General features: G+C 37.0%; 1 protein-coding gene across 5 annotated transcripts in view; it reads left to right on the top strand.

Annotated features, from left to right (window-relative positions):
* The window catches only part of CNOT6L (CCR4-NOT transcription complex subunit 6 like), a 106,553-nt gene that overhangs the window by 1,040 nt on the left and 85,701 nt on the right, over positions 1 to 19,812 (top strand). The window contains exon 1 of one of the 5 annotated variants that reach the window (XM_063705352.1): positions 55 to 135. The exons of 3 other annotated variants lie outside the window; for them this stretch is intronic. The gene's annotated coding sequence lies outside the window, so the exon portion shown is untranslated. Of the gene's footprint in view, positions 1 to 54; positions 136 to 18,028; positions 18,047 to 19,812 lie in introns of those variants that run through there. One more of the 5 variants, XM_055384557.2, reaches the window with a different exon arrangement.

The following is a 19,812-nucleotide window of genomic DNA, read 5'->3' as shown; positions in this document are numbered from 1 at the left end:
GACCCGCGTCTCTTCAGAGGCGGGCGAAGGTTCCGGGGTGTGTGTGTGTGTGTGTGTGTCGGGGGTGGCCCGGGGCCGGGACCCCAGAGTGGCGTGTCCCTCCCGCTTTGTGGCTGAGGCTCCCGAGCCTCGCAGGTGAGAGCTGCTCCTCGGGGGCCGGCCGGGGAGGGCTGAGTGAGTGCGGCACACGTGCGGCAGCGGGGCTGGGAGAGCTGCTGGTCGGTGCCGCGCCGCTGATCCCGGGGCCGCCGTTCCCCGGCCGCGGCAGGAAGCGCGCCGGCCTGCAGCGCGGCCTAACTGCCTGGGCGCCCGCCCGCCTCCCCGGACGCCTCCCGGGACGCCGAGCCCGCGCGAGCCCACGGCGCTGCCTCGGGCCTGGGCAGGTGAGGGTCGGAGGCGGGACTCGCCGATTGCCGTCGCCGTGGCCGCCTCCGCGTCTCCTGAGAGGCGAAGGCTTATTTTGGCGTTCCAACTGCAAGCCTTCGCCCGGCCGGCTGTGGGACCCGAGGGAGGAAAGTGAATCAGAATAGTCAGTCTTGGGAATACGCGATGTCGTGTTCCCTTCTTTTCATCCTTCCCCTAAGGCTGTGTGGAGGGACTGAGTAAATATTTTGGATTTTTGTTGCAAATACTTTGCCGTTGGTAAGATTTTTTTTTTTTTTAATTAGACAAACATTTTCTTGGAAGGGCTGAGGAAGAAAGGGAAACTGGCTTTCCTGGCCTGTGGTATTGGTGGGATTGGATGGATTTTGTGCATTTGAAATTGTTTTATCCTGCCTCCTAGGGGGAGAGGCGTGCACGCGCCGCCGAGCTGAGGAGCTGGGTGAGGAAGAGGAAGTTACTGGAGCTGTCATCCTGCTTAACTCGGCCGGCTATTGAGCTTAGACTGTTTAGGTGGATTGTGTTCAGGGAGTTTAGCTGAGCCGTTTGTACACATTGGAAGCACAGTGTTACATTTTACCGTATTGCCTCTAGTTATCTTGTCAATCAAGATAGGCTCAACAAACATGTTTTCCTCAGTCTCCAAAAACTAGATCAAGCAACCTCTGGTGTCTACTCAGTATGTGCTGCTGGAAAGCTATTTTGGGAATAGCCTAAGCAAAACCCAGTTGTAAAGATAAACCTGCTGCCAATAGGTCTACAGTGCATTTCAGAACCAAATACAAATGGCATTTGGATAATTATTTGCTAATGTGCTTTTCTACTCCAACCTCATTACATTTGTATGTAGTTAGATCATTTAGCTAGAACCGTGCTGTGGATAAAAGCATAATACAGTTTCGATCCTTATAGGCCGTACTCTGTGTCATGGCCAGAGATAGCTCTTTGCGCCTGGTCTCACAAAGAAATAGTGTATGCTGTTGACGGGGAAGTGGAGGGAAGAGAAGGAGGGGCGAAGAGCTGTTCTCTATTACCACTACTGGAAAAACAATTTAACATACGTAGTTAGTGGGAAAAGGACTTGTTTTACAGACTTCAGTTAGCATCCCAGCTGTGTGATTTTTCCTTAGCTGTTTGACCTTAGGTAACATATCTATAAGCCACAGTTTTATCAGTCACAGAGAGCTAATACCTTTATAGTAAGGTCGTTTTGAGAATAGAATGAGAAAACATATGTTTGGCATGTAGTAGATGCTTAGTTAAATTTTAGTTCTGCCTCCTGCAGCCCTGACTATGGGCATTGAAGAACCTTTGCAAACACAAATATGATTAATTATTTAGAGCAATATTAAGTAACTATAACGTAAAAAAGACAATGGAATCTTTCAGAGCCCTTCAGTATACAAAAGGTGTATATATAAACAACTTTAATGTATATAAGAAGTTTTTTTCTAATAATAAAAATAGTCATTAAAATAGCCTAGTTATTTATAAAAATAGTCATACTTAATTTTTTTTTCATATTTTCAAATAGACCATCTCTCAGTTTCATTATTCTTTATGATTTTCGTTTTGTAGCCCTGGAAAAAAATTTTCAACCTCTATATAGCACATATATGTTTCAATACAGTTAAACATTAAAAAGGATCTAGGAACCAAAATTTATATAGATCCCCAAAGTTTAAATGCTACGAAAAATGCTATCTCATGTTGACTGATTTGGTAAACAAAACTTCTTAGAATATTTCTCTGAATATAAGGTAAAATCCTCTGTCAACTTAATTTTCAATAACTTTCCATTTTTATTATTTTGTCTGGAGTAGGAAATGTGTTCATTAAATTTTAACTGTGCTGTGTGGAAAAAATAATGTCATGGAGAGGTATGGAATTTAAGGTAAAGATAACAGAAAAGTTAATATAAAGATTGTTTTCTTTTTGTTTTGGAAAAAGACAGGACAGAGAATGTGGGAGTTTGATTGGTTTAAGTTTGTCATGGCCCTATTTACAAATGCCGGGTTTCCCAGTAGGGCTTACGTAATTTATTTGTATCAATAATGATAAGCTTTAAAAAATATTTTCTAAAATTCAAACTAAAATTTCAACACATTCAGTATAGCTTTTATGCATATTTTTATATAAAAATTTCTGTGAAGGTAAGAGTCACAGGATGGGGAGGGGGAAGCTCTCATCATTGAGGGGCTTGAATTTTTATAAATAACTAGGGGCAACTATTAGAATGCAAATTGTGATTTTCTTAAAGTGTGTGTTGTGGGAGTGTGTATTTACATTGAACAGAATCTTCTGCCATGTGGTTATATTTAAAGGAATAATTCTTACCTTAAAACTATAAATGATACTTTTTAATACCTTAGAAACAAAGAAATAGAAATGAATCTGCTCTTATTTAGTATTTGGTAAAGTAATTTTCATTGGACTTTATGAGTTATTTTAAAAGACTTTATAATTTTTTTTTTAATTTGGGAGAATTGGGAAGAACATTTCCCTGTAGTAATCATGAAAACAGATGATATTGAACTATAAAGATATTTGGATATGAAGTGGAAGTACTAAGGTTATTATTTAGACTAAAGGAATTATGTTACAACAAAATCAAGGTGGAAACTTGTTTAGATTTTAAAAGTTAATGTTACTTAAATGGGCTTTTAAGCAATCTTTCCAAAATATCTGTTATTAATGTCTTTAATTTGGGAGAATTGGAATACTTAGGAATTTCTGTATGTATTACTTTGGGTAATGCTAATAAGAGTAATAAATACATTCCAAAATTTCAAAGAAGTTTACTTGCTTTCATGACAGTTCCAGTGCAGATGTTTACTTGCTTTCATGACAGTTTACTTGCTTTCATGACAGTTCCAGTGCAGGTGCTCCTGGTTAGCAGGTTTCTTGTGGCTTTCCTCTATGTTGTTTAGGGACTCATACAACTTAGATCTTGTGACTCCACCATTTCTTAGGGCCTTGGAGTCCTCCCTATTGCCTGAAGACCATTTCTTAAGAAACTCCAGACTTAAATGACAAACATTCCTCCAAATTTTATTGGCAAGATTTGTCACAGAGTCTTATTTGAATGCAAGGGGAGTGGGAAATGTCCCTGGCTGGTGGAAAGCTTGGCCATCTCTGCTACAAGGGGCATTTCATGGTGTTATTTTAGATGTTAGCATATATTTATGAAATTACATCCAAAAGGTGAATTATGATAGTTAGGAATTGCTTTCCATCTTCAAAGAGTAAAATTGGGTGTGAGTGGAGAGTGGTGGGGAGAGGAGAAAGGAGGGAAGAGTCACAGGAGTGGGAGGGGGAAGCTCTCTCATCACTGAGGGGCTTAAATGACAAGTGAGTTTCTGTGACTATTTAAAGATATAAATTTTTCAGAGAACATTACAGTTGGATTCTGTAACCTTTAGTGGGTCTCTCCTGTAGTATCCAGTTATTGATTGTCATTGTGCTTTAATGAGTTCTGGCAGTTTGAGTTATTTCTCTTTGTATTTTGAAATCAGTTCAGATCAGTAGGACAAAACTCTGCATTTCAGTTTCTGGATATAGTTTCATAGGAAACACATTTTTTGAATTTTCTTCCTCTGCTATTGGGATAGATGATGATGATTACTTTATACTTTGAGGGAAATCTCATTTAGGTGGACCTTACCATATTCTCTTGTTTGTTGCTACAGTTTTTATAATTCTAAAGTTATTAAAATTAATACATGTGAGCCTTAACCCAGAAAGACCAATAAAATCATCAAGTAAACAACAGAGGCTTAATTATTAATTTGTGCTCATGCTTTGTGATGAAAATACTACAACTTTCTTTTACTAACTGCACTGACACTGGACCTCTAATACAGTAAATGGTATTTTATCACTGGACAACTTTAATTGAATCACAATTTATTCTATGATTGTGCAGGGTTATTATAATGTGAAACCTCAGCTCTGTGTCACCTTTACTTATTTTTTATTCTAAGAGTTTGGTTAGGGATCTCTGGGGAGTTATATATAATCTCTTTGTTTCCCAAAGGGAAGATTTTGGAGTAGTCTGGTTAACTTCTCCATGGTAAATACTTCTCTAACATCTTGCATCTTGAAAATTGAAAACCTAATCTGAGGACCCACTGTGCACCTATTATTGTACCCAGTTCTAAAGAGAAGTATGAAAGATGTAGAGGCTTATAGTTTGTGAGTAAGGGAGATAAAGCATATAATTTAGTTATTTCAAAACAAATGAACTAGTGCAAGTCAATATGATATAAACTGTTTATAGACATTCTGAGACATAAAATGGAATGTCAGTTGGGTCAGGAATTACTTAAAGGGTTGCTTTTTTTGGGACAACTTTTATGAGGTATAATTTAGATACCTTAGAAGTATCCATTTAAATTGTACAACTCAGTAGTTTTTAGTATATTAACAGTTGTGCAACCATCACCATAGTTAATTTTAGAACATTTTCATTACCTAAAATATAAATCCTGTATCTTTCAAGAGTCACCCTTCATTCTCTTATGCCCCTAGTTCTAGGCAATTACTACTTCCTTTCTCTATAGATTTGGCCAATTTTGGACATTTTGTACAAATGCAATCTTAATATATGGTCTTTTATGATAAGCATATTTCATTTACCATGTTTTCACGGTTCATCCGTGTCATAGCAAGTATTTCATTCTTGTAATGGCTGAATAGTATGTCAGCATAAGAATACACCACATTTATCTATTCATGAGCTGATGGACGTAGACTTTTTGGCTATTATTATAAATCATGCCGCTGTGAACATTCATGTACAAGTTCTTATGTATGTATGTTTTGAATTCTTTTGGGTATGTACCTAAGAGTGGAATTGCTGGAACGTATACCACTTTGTGTTTAAACTTTTGAGGAACTTCTAGACTGTTTTCTAAAGCAGTCGCAGTATTTTACATTTCCACCAGCAGTGTATGAGAGCTCTAATTTATCCACTTCATGCCAACAATTGTTATTACCTCCTTTTTTCATCATAGTTCTCCTAGCAGGTGTGATTTGATCCTGGTTTTGATTTGCATTTCCCTGATGGCTAATGATGCTTTTTATGTGCTGTTGGACATTTGTATATCCTCTTTGGAGAGAAGTGTGTGAAAAGACTCAAATTCTTTGCCCATTTTTATAATGAGTTTTTTAATTATTGAGTTGTAAGAGTCTTTTATATACTCCAGATGTGTCCCTTATATATGATTTGCAAATATTTTCCTCCATTTTGTGAGTTGTCTTTTCATTTTCCTGATGGTGTCATTTGAGGCACAAACGTTTTTAGCTTGATGAAGTGAAATTCTTGTTATTATTTTTGCTGTGCTTTTGGTGTCGTATCTAAGAAATAATGACTTCTTGTTTCTAATTAGCTAATCTAATCTATCTAATATATCTATCTAATTTATCTATTTCTAATCTATATCTAATCTATTTCTAATCTATCTAATATATCTAATCTAAGGCCACAGATATTTACTTCTCTGTTTTGTCCTGAGAGTTTTATAGCCTTAACTCTTACATTTAGATCTTTGATCCATTTTGAATTAATTTCTGTACATGGTCTGTTGTAGAAGTCTAATATCTCTTTGCCTGTGGGTACTTAGTTGCCCCAGTACCATTTATTGAAAAGACTGTTCTTTCTCCATTGAATTGTATCATCACCCGTGTCCAAAATTAATAAACTGTAAGTGTGGAGGATTTATTTCTGGACTTTTAATTCTATTTCATTGATTTATATGTTTATCCTTATACTAGTATGGTCTTGACTACTGTAGCTTTGTAATTGAGAGGTCTGAGTCCTCAAACCTCTCAAAGATTTTCCTTTTGAGAAGAAAAAAAGAAAAACTCTTTTTTTCTTTTTCAAGATTGTTTTGGCTATTTGAATCTCTTGTGTTTCCATATCAATTTTAGGATCAGCTTGTCAGTTTCTGCAAAGAAGTCAGCTGGAATTTTGATGGGGATTGTGTTAAATCTGTACATCAATTTTGGGACCATTGCCATCTGAATATTAGGGCTTCCTGTCCATGAACATGGGGTGTTTTTCTATTTATTTAGATCGTCTTTAAGTGTCAACAGTGTTTCATAGTTTTCAGAATATAAGTTTCATACTTCTGTTGCTGCATTTCTTCCCAAGTATTTTATTCTTCCAGATGATATTGTAAATGGAATTAAAAAAATTTGGGGGGTTTTTGCATGGCAAGTGCATAAAAATACACTTGATTTATGTTTGTTGATCTCGTATCCTCCAACCTTGCTGAATTTCTTTGTCCTAATAGTTTTTTTTTTTTTCTTTTTTTTTTTGAGATGGAGTCTCACTCTGTCGCCCAGGCTGGAGTGCAGTGGCGCTGTCTTGGCTCACTACAACCTCTGCCTCCTGGGTTCAAGTGATTCTCCAGCCTCAGCCTCCTGAGCAGCTGGGATTACAGGTGCCTGCCACCATGCCTGGCTAATTTCTGTATTTTTAGTAGAGATGGGGTTTCACTGTGTTGGCCAGGCTGGTCTTGCCGACCTCGTGATCCACCCGCCTCAGCCTCCCAAAGTGCAGGGATTACAGGTGTGAGTCACTGCATCTGGCCAGTTCTAATAGTTTTTAAGTGGATTCCATAAGATTTTCTACATACAAATATCATGTCACCTGCAAACAAATGAAGTTTCAATTCTGCTTTTCCAATACGGATGCATTTTAGTTCCTTTTCTTGCTTAATTGCCCTGGATAGAACCTCCAGAACATTACTGAAAAGAAATGTCAAGAGAAGTCACTTGACTTGCAGCAATCCTTGTCTTGTTCCCAGTCTTAGGGGGAAAACATTCCATCTTCTGCCATTAAGTAGATGTTAGCTGTGATTTTTTTTTTTTTTTTTTTAAACTGCTCCTTGTGGAGAAAGGCTAGCCCGTAGGCAGGCAGTGTGCGGAAAGTAGTGAGCTATAAATTTTTCATTAATAGCCTTTATCAGGTTGAGGAAGTTCATTTCCTAGATTGTTGAGTGTTTGTGTGAGTGTGTGTGTTTGTGAGAGAGTGTTAGGATTGAGTTTTGAGAGAATTGTGAAATGTGGATTAGAAAAATAAAGATGCTATGTCAGGTAATAAGGGGCAGATAATAATGCTTATCTTGCTGGAGGAAGAGGGGTAGATTTTCCTCTTTTTCCCTCTCCCTTTCTTCCCCATTCCTTTCTTGTTTTTGTTTTGAGACGGAGTCTCGCTCTATCACCCAGTCTGGAGTGCAGTGGCCTGATCTCAGCTCACTGCAACCTCCGCCTCCCAGGTTCAAGCGATTCTCCTGCCTCAGCCTCCTGAGAAGCTGGGACTACAGGCTAATTTTTGTACTTTTAGTAGAGACGGGATTTTGTACTTTTAGTAGAGATCACTATGTTGGCCAGGCTGGTCTCGAACTCCTGACCTTGTGATCTGCCTGCCTCAGCCGCCCAAAGTGCTGGGATTACAGGTGTGAGCCACCGCGCCCGACCCTTTCTTGATCTTTAATCATCTTCCCATCAGTCCACATGCACATTTGGAGAGGACTTAATCTTTTACTGATCTGTATAATTAAGATTTTTTGAGCAGTGGAAGTATCCTTTCTTTTGAAAAATACTAAAAACTGTGTGGAGAATTTCTTACTGAATAGCGTGATAGCTAGGTTTGGAGGGCATCAGAGAAGATACTAAATCATAAATGAAGTGCCAACCATGGACTTACAAAGAAGTGAACACAGTGGAATACTTCAGCCATAAAGAATGAAATCCGTCTTCAAAAAGAATGAAATCCTGTCATTCTTGGCAACTTGGATGGAACTAGAGGACACTGTGTTAAGTGGAATAAGCCGGGAACAGAAAGGTAAAACACCACATATTCTCACTTCTAGGTGGAAGCCAAAAAAAGTCGATCTCATAGAAGTAAACAGTAGAAAAGAGGATTCTAGAGGCTGGAAAGGGTAGGGGGAAGAGGGCTAGGGAGAGAGATTGTTAAAGGGTACAAAATTATAGCTAGATGGGGGAGTAAGTTCTAGTGTTCTGTAGCACTGTAGGATGACTATAGTTAACAATATTATTATGTAGTTTCAAATAGCTAGGAGGAAAATATTGAATGTTCCAAATGCAAAGAAATGATACATGTTTGAGATGATGGATATGCTGATTACCTTGATCTGATCGCTACACATTGTATGTATGGAAACATCACTGTGTACCCCATACATATATACAATTATGTGCCAATTAAAAAATTTAAAAAGTAAACAAACCTTTGCCATATTGGGGGTATGGTTAATAAAAAATTTTATGTTTAGTTTAATGTACTTTGAATCTAGCTGTCAACTGACATTCTCCCACCCTAAACATTTCAGCATCAATCGCTTTGTTTTTATAAGTTTTCTTTATAATTTTCTAAAAAATTTAACAAATTTCATATGAAACTTTGCTCAGTAAGGTAAAGTTGTGTTTCACTTTGATGTGGTGATTACCCTTTGTTTACTTTTTGAAATTTTAATTGTGTTCCCATGCATCCACATTCTGATCAGATAAATATTTTTAAAAATTTTTATTTTTGTCTTTCATGTATAGTTCTCAGAAGTTAAGATAACTTTGAGTTTAGCTAAGAATATTCCTGTTAACAGGTGAAATTGGAAAGTGGTAATAGAATTTTTGTTTTGTATTTTTGTTTTGTAACAGGTTTATTAGTTTTCATTAATTCTTTTTAGTCCGCTTTAAAATTTTGATACAGATACAATTTATTATTATTTTTAAAGAAATAAGTAGTTTGTTTTGCTCTTTGAGAAACTCATCATTTGTACTGAATAGATGCCTGGTAATTTGGGGCTTTCAAATATTGTTTTCATTTATTAACAATTGAAATTGGTGACACAAAATAGAGATTAAAACACTTTATGTTCCTTATATTCATCTTTTGCAGAGAGAACCTCCCTCTCTAATCTTAAAGTTTAAACTCTATTTTTCTCTTTCCCATATTACTTAAATAGATTTCCTAAATGAGTAACATAAATTAGAGTTACATAATACCAGCTACAAATACTGCTAAAAGAATAGAACTAAATTTAGTATATCCCAACCTTAATGTCTCTCTATACAAAGACTTTGTTGGAATCTCATATATCCATTGCTTTCTGATCATAATGTTTATCATATTTAACAAAGCAAAACTCAGAAATTACTTACAGGGTATATTCCTCTATAGGTTCATATTTAGTACAATCTTCTGCAGTATCTACATATAATTTTATGAAACAACATAATGTGAGTTATATACAGAATGGTAGTCTTGAAACACTGTCAGAATTTGAATCACCAAAATATAACCTGTTAATTAATATTTATTAAGCTTCTATTTGTTATAGACTATTGTATTCAGGGTTCTGGGGAATAAAAAGAAATGTAGAATAATCTTTCTACCAGGGAATGGAGCTAATATTTTTTTTGACTACTGAGTACCAAGGAATGTGAAAAGCCACTCCCCTCCTTCCCTTTAAATGTGTAATCTAAATTATTCTTCATGAAAATCCTATGAGAGAGGCAGTATGATTCTCATTCTGAAGCTGGTTAAGAAAGTGAGCCTTGGGTCCTCCACTTTCCAGCTCTACGGAAACTCATTTAACTTCTCTATGCTTCAGTTTTCTCATCTGTAATAGGGAGATAATATTCCTTATCTCGTAGAGTTTTGTGAGGATTAAATGATGTAGTACTGTAAAGTATTTAGGACACTACCTGGCACATCTGTAGTAAAAAATCAAACTAAAAAACAATACACGTACACTATTGCTGTTTCTTATTAGGAAAGAAGTTAATTAACGTGCCCAAGATTACAACCAGATCTATTTGAATTTAAAACACTCTTATACTATAATGCTTACATTTATAGGATGTTTAAGTCTGGATCTAGTAAACAGGTGAAGGCAGAATATGCTAAGTGACTAACATTAAGTGCTATGACATACAGAGTACATATGGATTTTAAACTACAGGGATAAGTAAGAGAGGAGATAGATGTTGCTTTTGCCTTTATGATGACAAAAAAGGCAGGGAAAAAATTAATAGACTACTGTAATATCTTCCTTGCTAGTCTACAACTTCCATTATATCTCCTTTAACATCTTTTCCTTTGTACACATTGTCACCAGAGAAATCCTTGTAAAATTCATCCCACATTGCTTAAATTCTCTGCTTACAGTCCTTTAATAATAATAGTTACTGTTTTCTGGTTACCTACTGTGGGCTAGGATAGGAGACAGCAAGCTTCTCTTCTTTTCTCTTCTCTCTTTTTTTTTTTTTTTTTTGAGATGGCAGAGTCCCACTCTCACCCAGGCTGGAGTGCAGTGGCACGATCTCAGCTCACTGCAACCTCTACCTCCCAGGTTCAAGTGATTCTCGTGCCTCAGCCTCCCGAGAAGCTAGGATTACAGGCACACACCACCACACCTGGCTAATTTTTGTATTTTTAGTGGAGATGGGGTTTCACCACGTTGGCCAGGCTGGTCTCGAACTCCTGACCTCAAATGATCCACCTGCCTCAGCCTCCCAAAGTGTTGGGATTACAGGAATGAGCCATCTCGCCAGGCCTAGCAAGCTTTTTTCTATGAAGGGACAGATGTAAATATTTTGGCTTTTTGGGTCATGCAAGATCTCTGTTGCATATTCTTTTTTGCTGTAATTTTTTTTGTTTTTTAACAATCCTTTAATTTTTGTTGTAATTCTTTTTTAACAATCCTTTAAAAATGTAAAAACCATTCTTTGCTGCCAAATCAGTCTGGATGCAGCTTATTGACTGACCCCTATGCAAGGAGATTTACGTGAACTAACTCATTTCTTCTTGTAACAATCCTGGTAAAGATGATATTATTTCTACTTCACAGTTGAGGAAATTGAAGCTTAGAGAGGCAGATTTGATGAAGGTCAAGTAAGTGACAGATTGAGGCCATTGGAATACCTAAACCTGTGTACTTTCTAAGATATCTTGCTGCTTCCTGTTACTTTTAAATAAGATGCAAATTTCTTAGCATTATGTGTAAGGCCCTTGATGATCTTGTCTTTGCTTACTTTTCTAGTTTTCGTATTTGTTAGTTACTCCTCTCTCTCACATATTCCCTAGCCTAGCTGTAGTGAGTGACTTACAGCCTGGTCTGTGCTTTATATATGCCTACAATACCTTATAGTTTATGACCTCATTGATTTCTTTAATAATCTGCCTCTGGTACTTCCTACTCTGGGAAACCTTACTTGGTACTTGTAGTCCTTGCTTTATGAACTTTTTCTGTGCTCCTCTAGCATTCTGTGCATTCTTCATTCGTAACACTTACTACATTGCCTTGTGTTTAACTTGGGTTTATGTCTCCGTTTTGCGTTAGACTGTGAGTTTTTTTTTTAAGAGATGGAGATCTTGCTATGTTGCCCAGGCTGACCTTGCATTCCTGAGCTCAACAGATCCTCTCCCTGTAGCCTTAGATTGTAGGATTTTTTTTTTTTTTTTTTTTTTTTTGAGATGGAGTCTCACTCTGTCGCCATGCTGGAGTGCAGTGGCGCAATCTCGGCTCACTGCAACCTCTGACTCCCTGGTTCAAGCGATTCTCCTGCCTCAGCCTCCCGAGTAGCTGGGATTACAGGCACACACCACCATGCCCAGCTAACCAAGGCGGGCGGATCACCAGGTCAGGAGATCGAGACCATCCTGGCCAACATGGTGAAATCCCGTCTCTATTAAAAATACAAAAGATTGTGAGGTTTTTAAGGGCATAGATGATATATGCCTTACCTTTGTAGCTCAAGTGTTTGATACATAGTAGGGGCTTAATACAGAGTTTGGCATATAGTTGGGAATTTGAAAGTTTTTATTAAATGAATGAATAATTAAATGGCATTACAGACATGGAAATCATACCAGCAAATCTATAGTTGCAGAAAAATGAGTCCAGGTTCAAGGGTGGTGGTGAGTGGGAAAGTAAGTAAATTTCTGGTTAACTTCTAGGGCTTGAGTGGGAACATGAGGTTAATAAGGCAAATTGGAGAATGATCGTGGAGGGGCTTGAATATCTTGGTAAGGAATTTTAATTTTGTTCTGGAGTCATTGATACAAAGCTTTCAACTCTAGAGCAGCAGGTGTTTTTTAAATCCATAACTTGGATTCTCTTAATACACAAATTGTATGTTGTAATATTGCTTTAGGAATTTTATAAAACATTCATTACCTAAACAATTGTTTTGATTAATAGATACTGCAAGATGTAGCTCTAGAATATCATAATTATCAGTACTACTATTAAAGACATTGGGAGCCATGGAATGATTTTGAACAGGTTGGTGGCAGTTTGAAATTAATTTTTTTTTTTTTTGAGACAGAGTTTTGCTCTTGTTGCCTAGGCTGGAGTGCAATGGCGCGATCTTGGTTCACTGCAACCTCCGCCTCCCAGGTTCAAGTGATTCTCTTGTCCCAGCCTCCTGAGTACCTGGGATTACAGGCATGCGCCACCACGCCCGGCTAATTTTGTATTTTTAGTAGAGATGGGGTTTCTCCATGTTGGTCAGGCTGGTCTCGAACTCCCAATCTCAGGTGATCCGCCGGCCTCAGCCTCCCAAAGTGCTGGGATTATAGGCGTGAGTCACCGTGCCCGGCCTGAAGTTAATTTTTTAAGAAGATTAATCTAGTTGAGGTATTCACAATCAGTTGAGGAGATGGGACTGGGAAGAAGGAGGCCTTTTAAAAAAAGTTAAAATATAAAGTGATAAGTCAATGATTGACTATGAGGAAGTCAGAGACGAATAAGAAAAACGGAAGAGGCAGGTCAAGGAAGGAAATTGTGTATTTTTTGTTAGTTAAATTGATTGCTGTGAATTCTATTGGAGTGATTTCTATCGTTGCCTGAATTTGGGCTCTGCTTACTTTATGCTTGAATAATTAGAATATTCTTATGATTGGTTTCCCTTCCTGTTGCTAATTCATGGATTCTTAATCTTTGGTGCTGTGGACCTTTTTTCAGTCTGGAGAAGGCTGTGAATCCGTTGTAGAATGACAATTTTAAATGAGTGAAATAAAGTAAATAGGACTTGAAAGGAACTTGTTATATTGAAATGCCAAAATATGATATAGTAATATATATGCTTCTCTATTAATACTGTTAAGTAATGTCTTGCAATGAGTCTAATAGCTACCATAATTTTGGAATACTGGTACATATAGATATTTTGAGATTTCTGTAACAACTATAATATGAAATGAAAATGTACTTCTGTTAGTGACAGAAATCACAGGTACTGCTAATACTATTATGGTTGATTGTTTAGGTTTGTGTGAAAATTTTAGAGATTAGTGAAAATGGTGATGTAATTTTTTTTCTGTATAAATTCACAGGTTTCCTGAGATTTATGGAAGGAACCTAGGTTAATTACCTTTGCTTGTGCTAGCTCCTGTTTTACTCTTCTTCTGTGTATTTTTGTCATAGTAATGTACTTTTCTTTGCAGATGGTAGTATTTTTATTGCATCATGTCTGTTTTGGGAAATAATATGTACTCTTTGTAAAAAAAAATTCAAATGGTAATAAAACGCATAATTTTCTGGTTATCCTGCTTCATGGCGATCAAGCTTGTTAGCAGTATAATATATACAGTAGTTTCTTGGTATAGAGAGGATTGGCTCCATGACCCTTGTGTATGCCTAAATCCATGCATACATACTCAGGTCCTGCCATGTATATGAAAAATTGGCCCTCTATATACATGGGTTTCTCATCTCACAAGTGCTATATTTTCCATCTGTGTTTGGTTAAAAAAAATCTCCACGAGTGAACCTGTGCAGTTCAAACCCATGTTGTTCAAGGCTAAGTGGTAGTACTGTTACCTGTTTCTGGTCAATATATACTTACATAACCACAAAAACATAACTAAAATAGGTTCATAGTGTGTATACTTTTTTTAAAATTTGCTTTTTTTCATTTGAAAACATCTTTTTTCATTAATAAATACACCTCATGCTTTAAAAAATTGTAGGATGAAAGTTGAGATATGTATTACACAACACAAACATTCACCGTTTTAAAGTGTATATTTTAGTGGTTTTAGTACATTCAGTATGTTGCCAACCACCACTACAAGCAAATTCCAGAACATTTCCATCACCCACAAAAGAAACCTCATATTTAATATCAGTTAGTTCCAGTTACCCCGTCCATTGACAATTTCTGGTCTACTTTCTGTCTCTATGGATTTGCTTCTTCTAGGCATTTAATATAAGTAGAATCATATAATGTGACTGTGTCTGCTTTTTTCACTTAGCATAATATTTTCAAGATTCATGTTGTAGCATATAACAGTATTTCATTCCTTTTTTTTTTTGAGATGGGGTCTTGCTGCATCACCCAGGCTGGAGTGCAGTGGCACGATATCGGTTCACCACAACCTCCGCCTCCCAGGTTCAAGCAGTTCTCCTGCCTAAGCCTCCCGAGTAGCTGGGATTACAGGAGCCCACCACCACGCCTGGCTCATTTTTTGTATTTTTAGTAGAGACGGTGTTTCACCATGTTGGCCAGGCTGGTATCAAACTCCTGACTTCAGGTGATCTGCCCACCTTGGCCTCCCAAAGTGCTGGGATTACAGGCACGAGCCACTGTGCCCGGCCAATATTTCATTCCTTTTTATGAGTGAACAATATATTATTATACATACTTGGTTATTATAAATAATTCATGTATATGGTTTTGTGAAGACGTATGTTTTCATTTCTCTTGGGTGTATGTATTGCTGGGTCATACGTATTTCTGTGTTTTAACTTTTTGAGGAATTGACAAACTTTTCCACAGTAGCAGCGCTGTTTTACATTTCCACACCTCACGCTTTTTTCTGTTTTTTTTTTTGAGACGGAATTTCGCTCTTGTTGACAGGCTGGAGTGCAACAGCGTGATCTCGGCTCACTGCAGCCTCGGCCTCCCGGGTTCAAGCGATTCCCCTGCCTCAGCCTCCCGAGTAGCTGGGATTACTGGCATGTGCCACCACACCCGGCTAATTTTGTATTTTTGGTGGAGATGGGGTTTCTCCATGTTGGTCAGGCTGGTCTTGAACTCCCGATCTCAGGTTATCTACCTGCCTCGGCCTCTCAAAGTGATGGGATTATAGGCATGAGCAACCGCACCTGCCCTACCTCCTGCTTTTTAATGGCTTCATTGTAATCCATTTTATTGATGTCCTATCATTCAGTCCCCTGTTGATTGACAATTTATTTCTGTATTTTTGATGATTATCAACACTAATGCAGTGAAAAAACTTGTATAAACACCTTTTGCACACTTTTTTAAAGTATAAATTTTTAGGAAAGGAATTGCTGGATCAAAGTAATTACACATTTAAGATTTGATACATCTTGTCAGATTGCCCTTTAGAAATGTTTTATAAAATTTTACTCCCAACAATTGTGTGATGTATGCTTATTTTCTCAAACTCATATTCACATTATTAATTTTTGTCATTTTGATAACAAAAAGTCGTACATATTTTAAATTTTGGAATTTGTTAATTATAGTGGAGATAATTTTTTTTTTCACATTTTTTTTGGCCACTGCATTCTTTTGTGATTTGCCTGATCATGACCTTTACCCTGAATTTTTCTATTGGGTGTCTCTATGTTTTTCTTATTACTTTGTTAATAGCTGTTTACATTTTAGAAACATTACCTTATTGCTCATTATCAATATTGCAGAGACTTTGTTCCAGTTTCTTGTTTGTATTTTGACTTTGTTTATGACTTTGCTCTTTGCCTTATAGACATTAAATTTTTAAAATACTGTTTATCATTCCTTATAAAAGGTCTTTGCCTTGCTTAGAATAAGTTTTCTGCACCCCAAGATTATAAAATATTTTCTCCGCATTTTCTTCTGGGAATGTCTAAAATTTGGCATGATTTAGTAGAAGCTTGGTTTTTGTAGTTGGTCTTAACTATGTTCAAATTCCCGTCTAGCCACTTACTAGCTGTGAGGTGTTAGATGTCTGCACAACTTCTCTGTATCTCACCTTCCTCATCTGTAAAATGATAGTTGATAATTAGTGTCTATACTTTTGGTTAAGTTAAATGCAATAATTCAAATTCTCTAGCGTACCATCTGGCCACATACTGGGTGTTCAGTGCATGTTTTCTTTTCTCTCTCACCCATAAACTCCGTCTTCTATCAGTCTAGTTAAAATCTGGTCCAGAAGATAAGGGAGGGGAAAGTTTCAAGAAATAATGTTGCCCTTAGTTTTCAAAGTCAGAGAAGCCATGTGGGATGAGTACTGTCTGAAAAGGAGATTGAAAATTCATTTAGTAATTAGGAAGTAATTTATGTTTAATGAAAACATTTTTTAGTAGCATGATAAGAGGCATATTTTAATACAAAGAAGACTAAAACCTATATGACATACCTAAAGGATATGTGCATATGCAACATGTATCCATCATGATTTGTAATATTTGGGAGAAATAGTTGTAACTCTACTCTTCTTATTGTTGGAATACTGGTAAGAGGATAGAGAATCAATGCTGACATACAGTATATTTATATTGTATGTATAAGTTGTACATAAATTTAGGTAATTTTTACTATTAATAGTTACAAATTACTGTATTTGTAACACACCTCACAATCATCAACCTGTATTAGAACTACTGCTCCATTGGAATCTTCTTAGTAGCATTATAATGGACTGTAATGGAATTTACACATATTCTTCACTAAATTAAAATTATGTATAAACAGTGTTATATTTCTTTGGGGAAAGCAATTTTAAATACATTTTAGAAAGAAATGGGAAATAAATGTTTACAACATGGTAGTCATTGTTTACATTTTTCTCATCTTGTTTCCTGGACTATGAGGATTTTAGGACAGGGGGACATAGTTTTTGCTATATTGCCCAGGCTGGAATACAGTGGCTATTCACAGATGTGACCATAGTTTGCTATAGCCTCGAGCTCCTGACTTCAAGCAATCCTGCTGCCTCAGCTTCTGAGTAGCTGGGACTACAGGTCCCAGCAAGGTGCATGGCTTATAATGGGTTTTTGATAAATATTTATAAAATGTTTCATTCTCCCCCCCCCCCCCCCCCCCCCCAGTTTTTATCTTCTGGTAAAATAACTTCAAAATAAAGGTTTTAAAATTTGTAAAGAAAAATAAATATTCCTGAAGTGGAGTAATAATAGACATAGATTCTGTGCAATTTGTTTTCAGAAAATATCAAACTGTATTCCTTGACTCTTAGTAACTGTCTAAAAATTTTTTTTAGTATGTTACACGTATACTGTCATTATTTTGTCAGCTTCAAAACAAGAAGGAAATTATTCTGTATTGGTTAGCTCAGAAGGAAGGTAATGAGTTTTAAGTAACAAAACAGGAAATTAGCTCCTCTGTGACCTTTGATGAGTTTGTGAAGCTGGCGTTTTGAGTGCAGGATTGAAATTGTGAAGAGCATTATATTTAGTTTGCTTTGTTGCTTTTGCAGAGTATCTATTTGCCAGGAAAACCTAGGAATTGAAGTTAAAGACTCTGCTACCTTTGTGGGAAATGAACAATACTCTTCCTTCTGCTGGCAAAATCTGGGTGTCTACTTTTCAGTGGCTGGTTTTTGCTTTCACGTAGGGTCAGAGTATCCTTTTCCTGGAACCAAGCTTGACTCAAAGCCATTGTAAGTTCTCTTGTTCTTTATCCTTCTAATCAACTATTTTAGGAGCAATTTTAAAGTTGACACCCTTTCCCTTCTAACCTTTCTGCTCAATACAAAGCACCACCTTCTTGGCAGTCATTTGTATGAGTAGAGTGGATACTTTTGTAGGCATTTTATTCATGCCAAAAAGTTAAGGGTTAGCTCTTTGTTTAATGCTAGTTGTTTTGGATCAGTGTGAGTCAGCATTGGCCTTACCTTTCTTTTAAATCCTTTTGTAATTAAGATGTTGGTACCTTGGAACCCTCTCCTGGATGGAGCTTTTCTTTATACTTTATCAAGTTTTATCTCAGACGGTTGGGTTACTAAGATTTTTCTGTTTTACTCTACTGTTTTTAATGGAGACTTGTAGATTTTAGATACGGCTTATACACATTCTAAACCCTGCTTCTCAGAATAGTCATACTAGTTTTAACACCTCTTTACACATCTTCTATGTCTATCTAACATTAAAATATTGTATAATTTGGTTCAGTTCAAAAGTATGGGATGGCTGTTACAGCTATTCAGACTTTCATATTGTTCAAAACTTTGTATACAAGACTTTATTTTTTTTAATTTTTTTTTTAAGAGACAAGGTCTTGCTTTGTCGCTCACAGGCTGGAGTGCAGTGGTGTGATTATAAGCTCATTGACCTCCTGGGCTCAAGTAATCCTTCTACCTAAGCCTCCCAAGAAGCTGGTGCTCACTCACAGTCACATGCTACTGTGCCTGGCTACTTTAAAAAAAAATTTTTTTTTTGGTAGAGATAGGGTCTCACTATGTTGCCCAGGCTGGCCTTGAACGCCTGGGCTCAAGCAGTCCTCCCACCTTGGCCTCCGAAAGTGCTGGGATTATAGGTGTGAGCCATAATACCTGGCCTTTGTACAAGACTTAATTTAAAATATTTTCCTGAAGAAATAGAAAAGCTAAAGTAATTAGCTTTATGAAAAGGATTCATTAGTTCAGTTTTTGATACTATCAAGTTCAGTTTTCTGGTAATTAAAACCAGTTTCTTGAATTAGTTTTTTTTTGATGGAGTATAACATGCTTAGTTTTATATACAGGTGATTGTTTATATAAACAGATATTAAATTTGTGAAAAAATACTCAATTCTTGGATTTGCCATGTACCACCAGAGAGGCAGAGCCCGAAATTGGAAGGTAGGAAAAGGAAAAAGTTGAAGGATTTCATATGAAGTGTTAGAATGTTACTTCAGTTTTTTTTCACATTAAAACATGGACTAAATCTACTTTTTCTAGAGGATTTGTTACTTTGAATGAAAGAGTTCTCATACACTTGGCTTATAATAGATGATATGTGATCCTTTTACAGGTACCCTTGCAACTTCTTAGTTTGGGTCTGAACATGTTCCTTTTTTTTTTTTTTTTTTTTTTGATATGGAGTTTCACTCCCCTCACCCAGACTGGAGTGCAATGGCACAATCTCAGCTCACTGCAACCTCTGCCTCCTGAGTTCAGGCAATTCTCCTGTCTCACCTCCTGAGTAGCTGGGATTACAGGCACCCACCACCACACCCAGCTAATTTTTGTATTTTTAGTAGAGACGGGGTTTCACCATGTTGGCCAGGCTAGTCTCGAACTCTTGACCTCAGGTGATCCACCTGCCTCGGTCTCCGAAAGTGCTGGGATTACAGGCGTGAACCACCACACCCATCCTGAACATATTTTGACCTTGTTTATACTAGCCTAGGCTGGAGTGCAGTGGCATGAGCGTGGTTCACTGCAGC

The sequence above is a fragment of the Gorilla gorilla genome, chromosome 3 (assembly GCF_029281585.2).
Source record: "Gorilla gorilla gorilla isolate KB3781 chromosome 3, NHGRI_mGorGor1-v2.1_pri, whole genome shotgun sequence".
In the NCBI taxonomy this organism is placed as follows: Eukaryota; Metazoa; Chordata; class Mammalia; order Primates; family Hominidae; genus Gorilla; species Gorilla gorilla.
The sequence above is the reverse complement of the archived record's forward strand: the minus strand, read 5'-3'. Positions and strand labels throughout refer to the sequence as shown.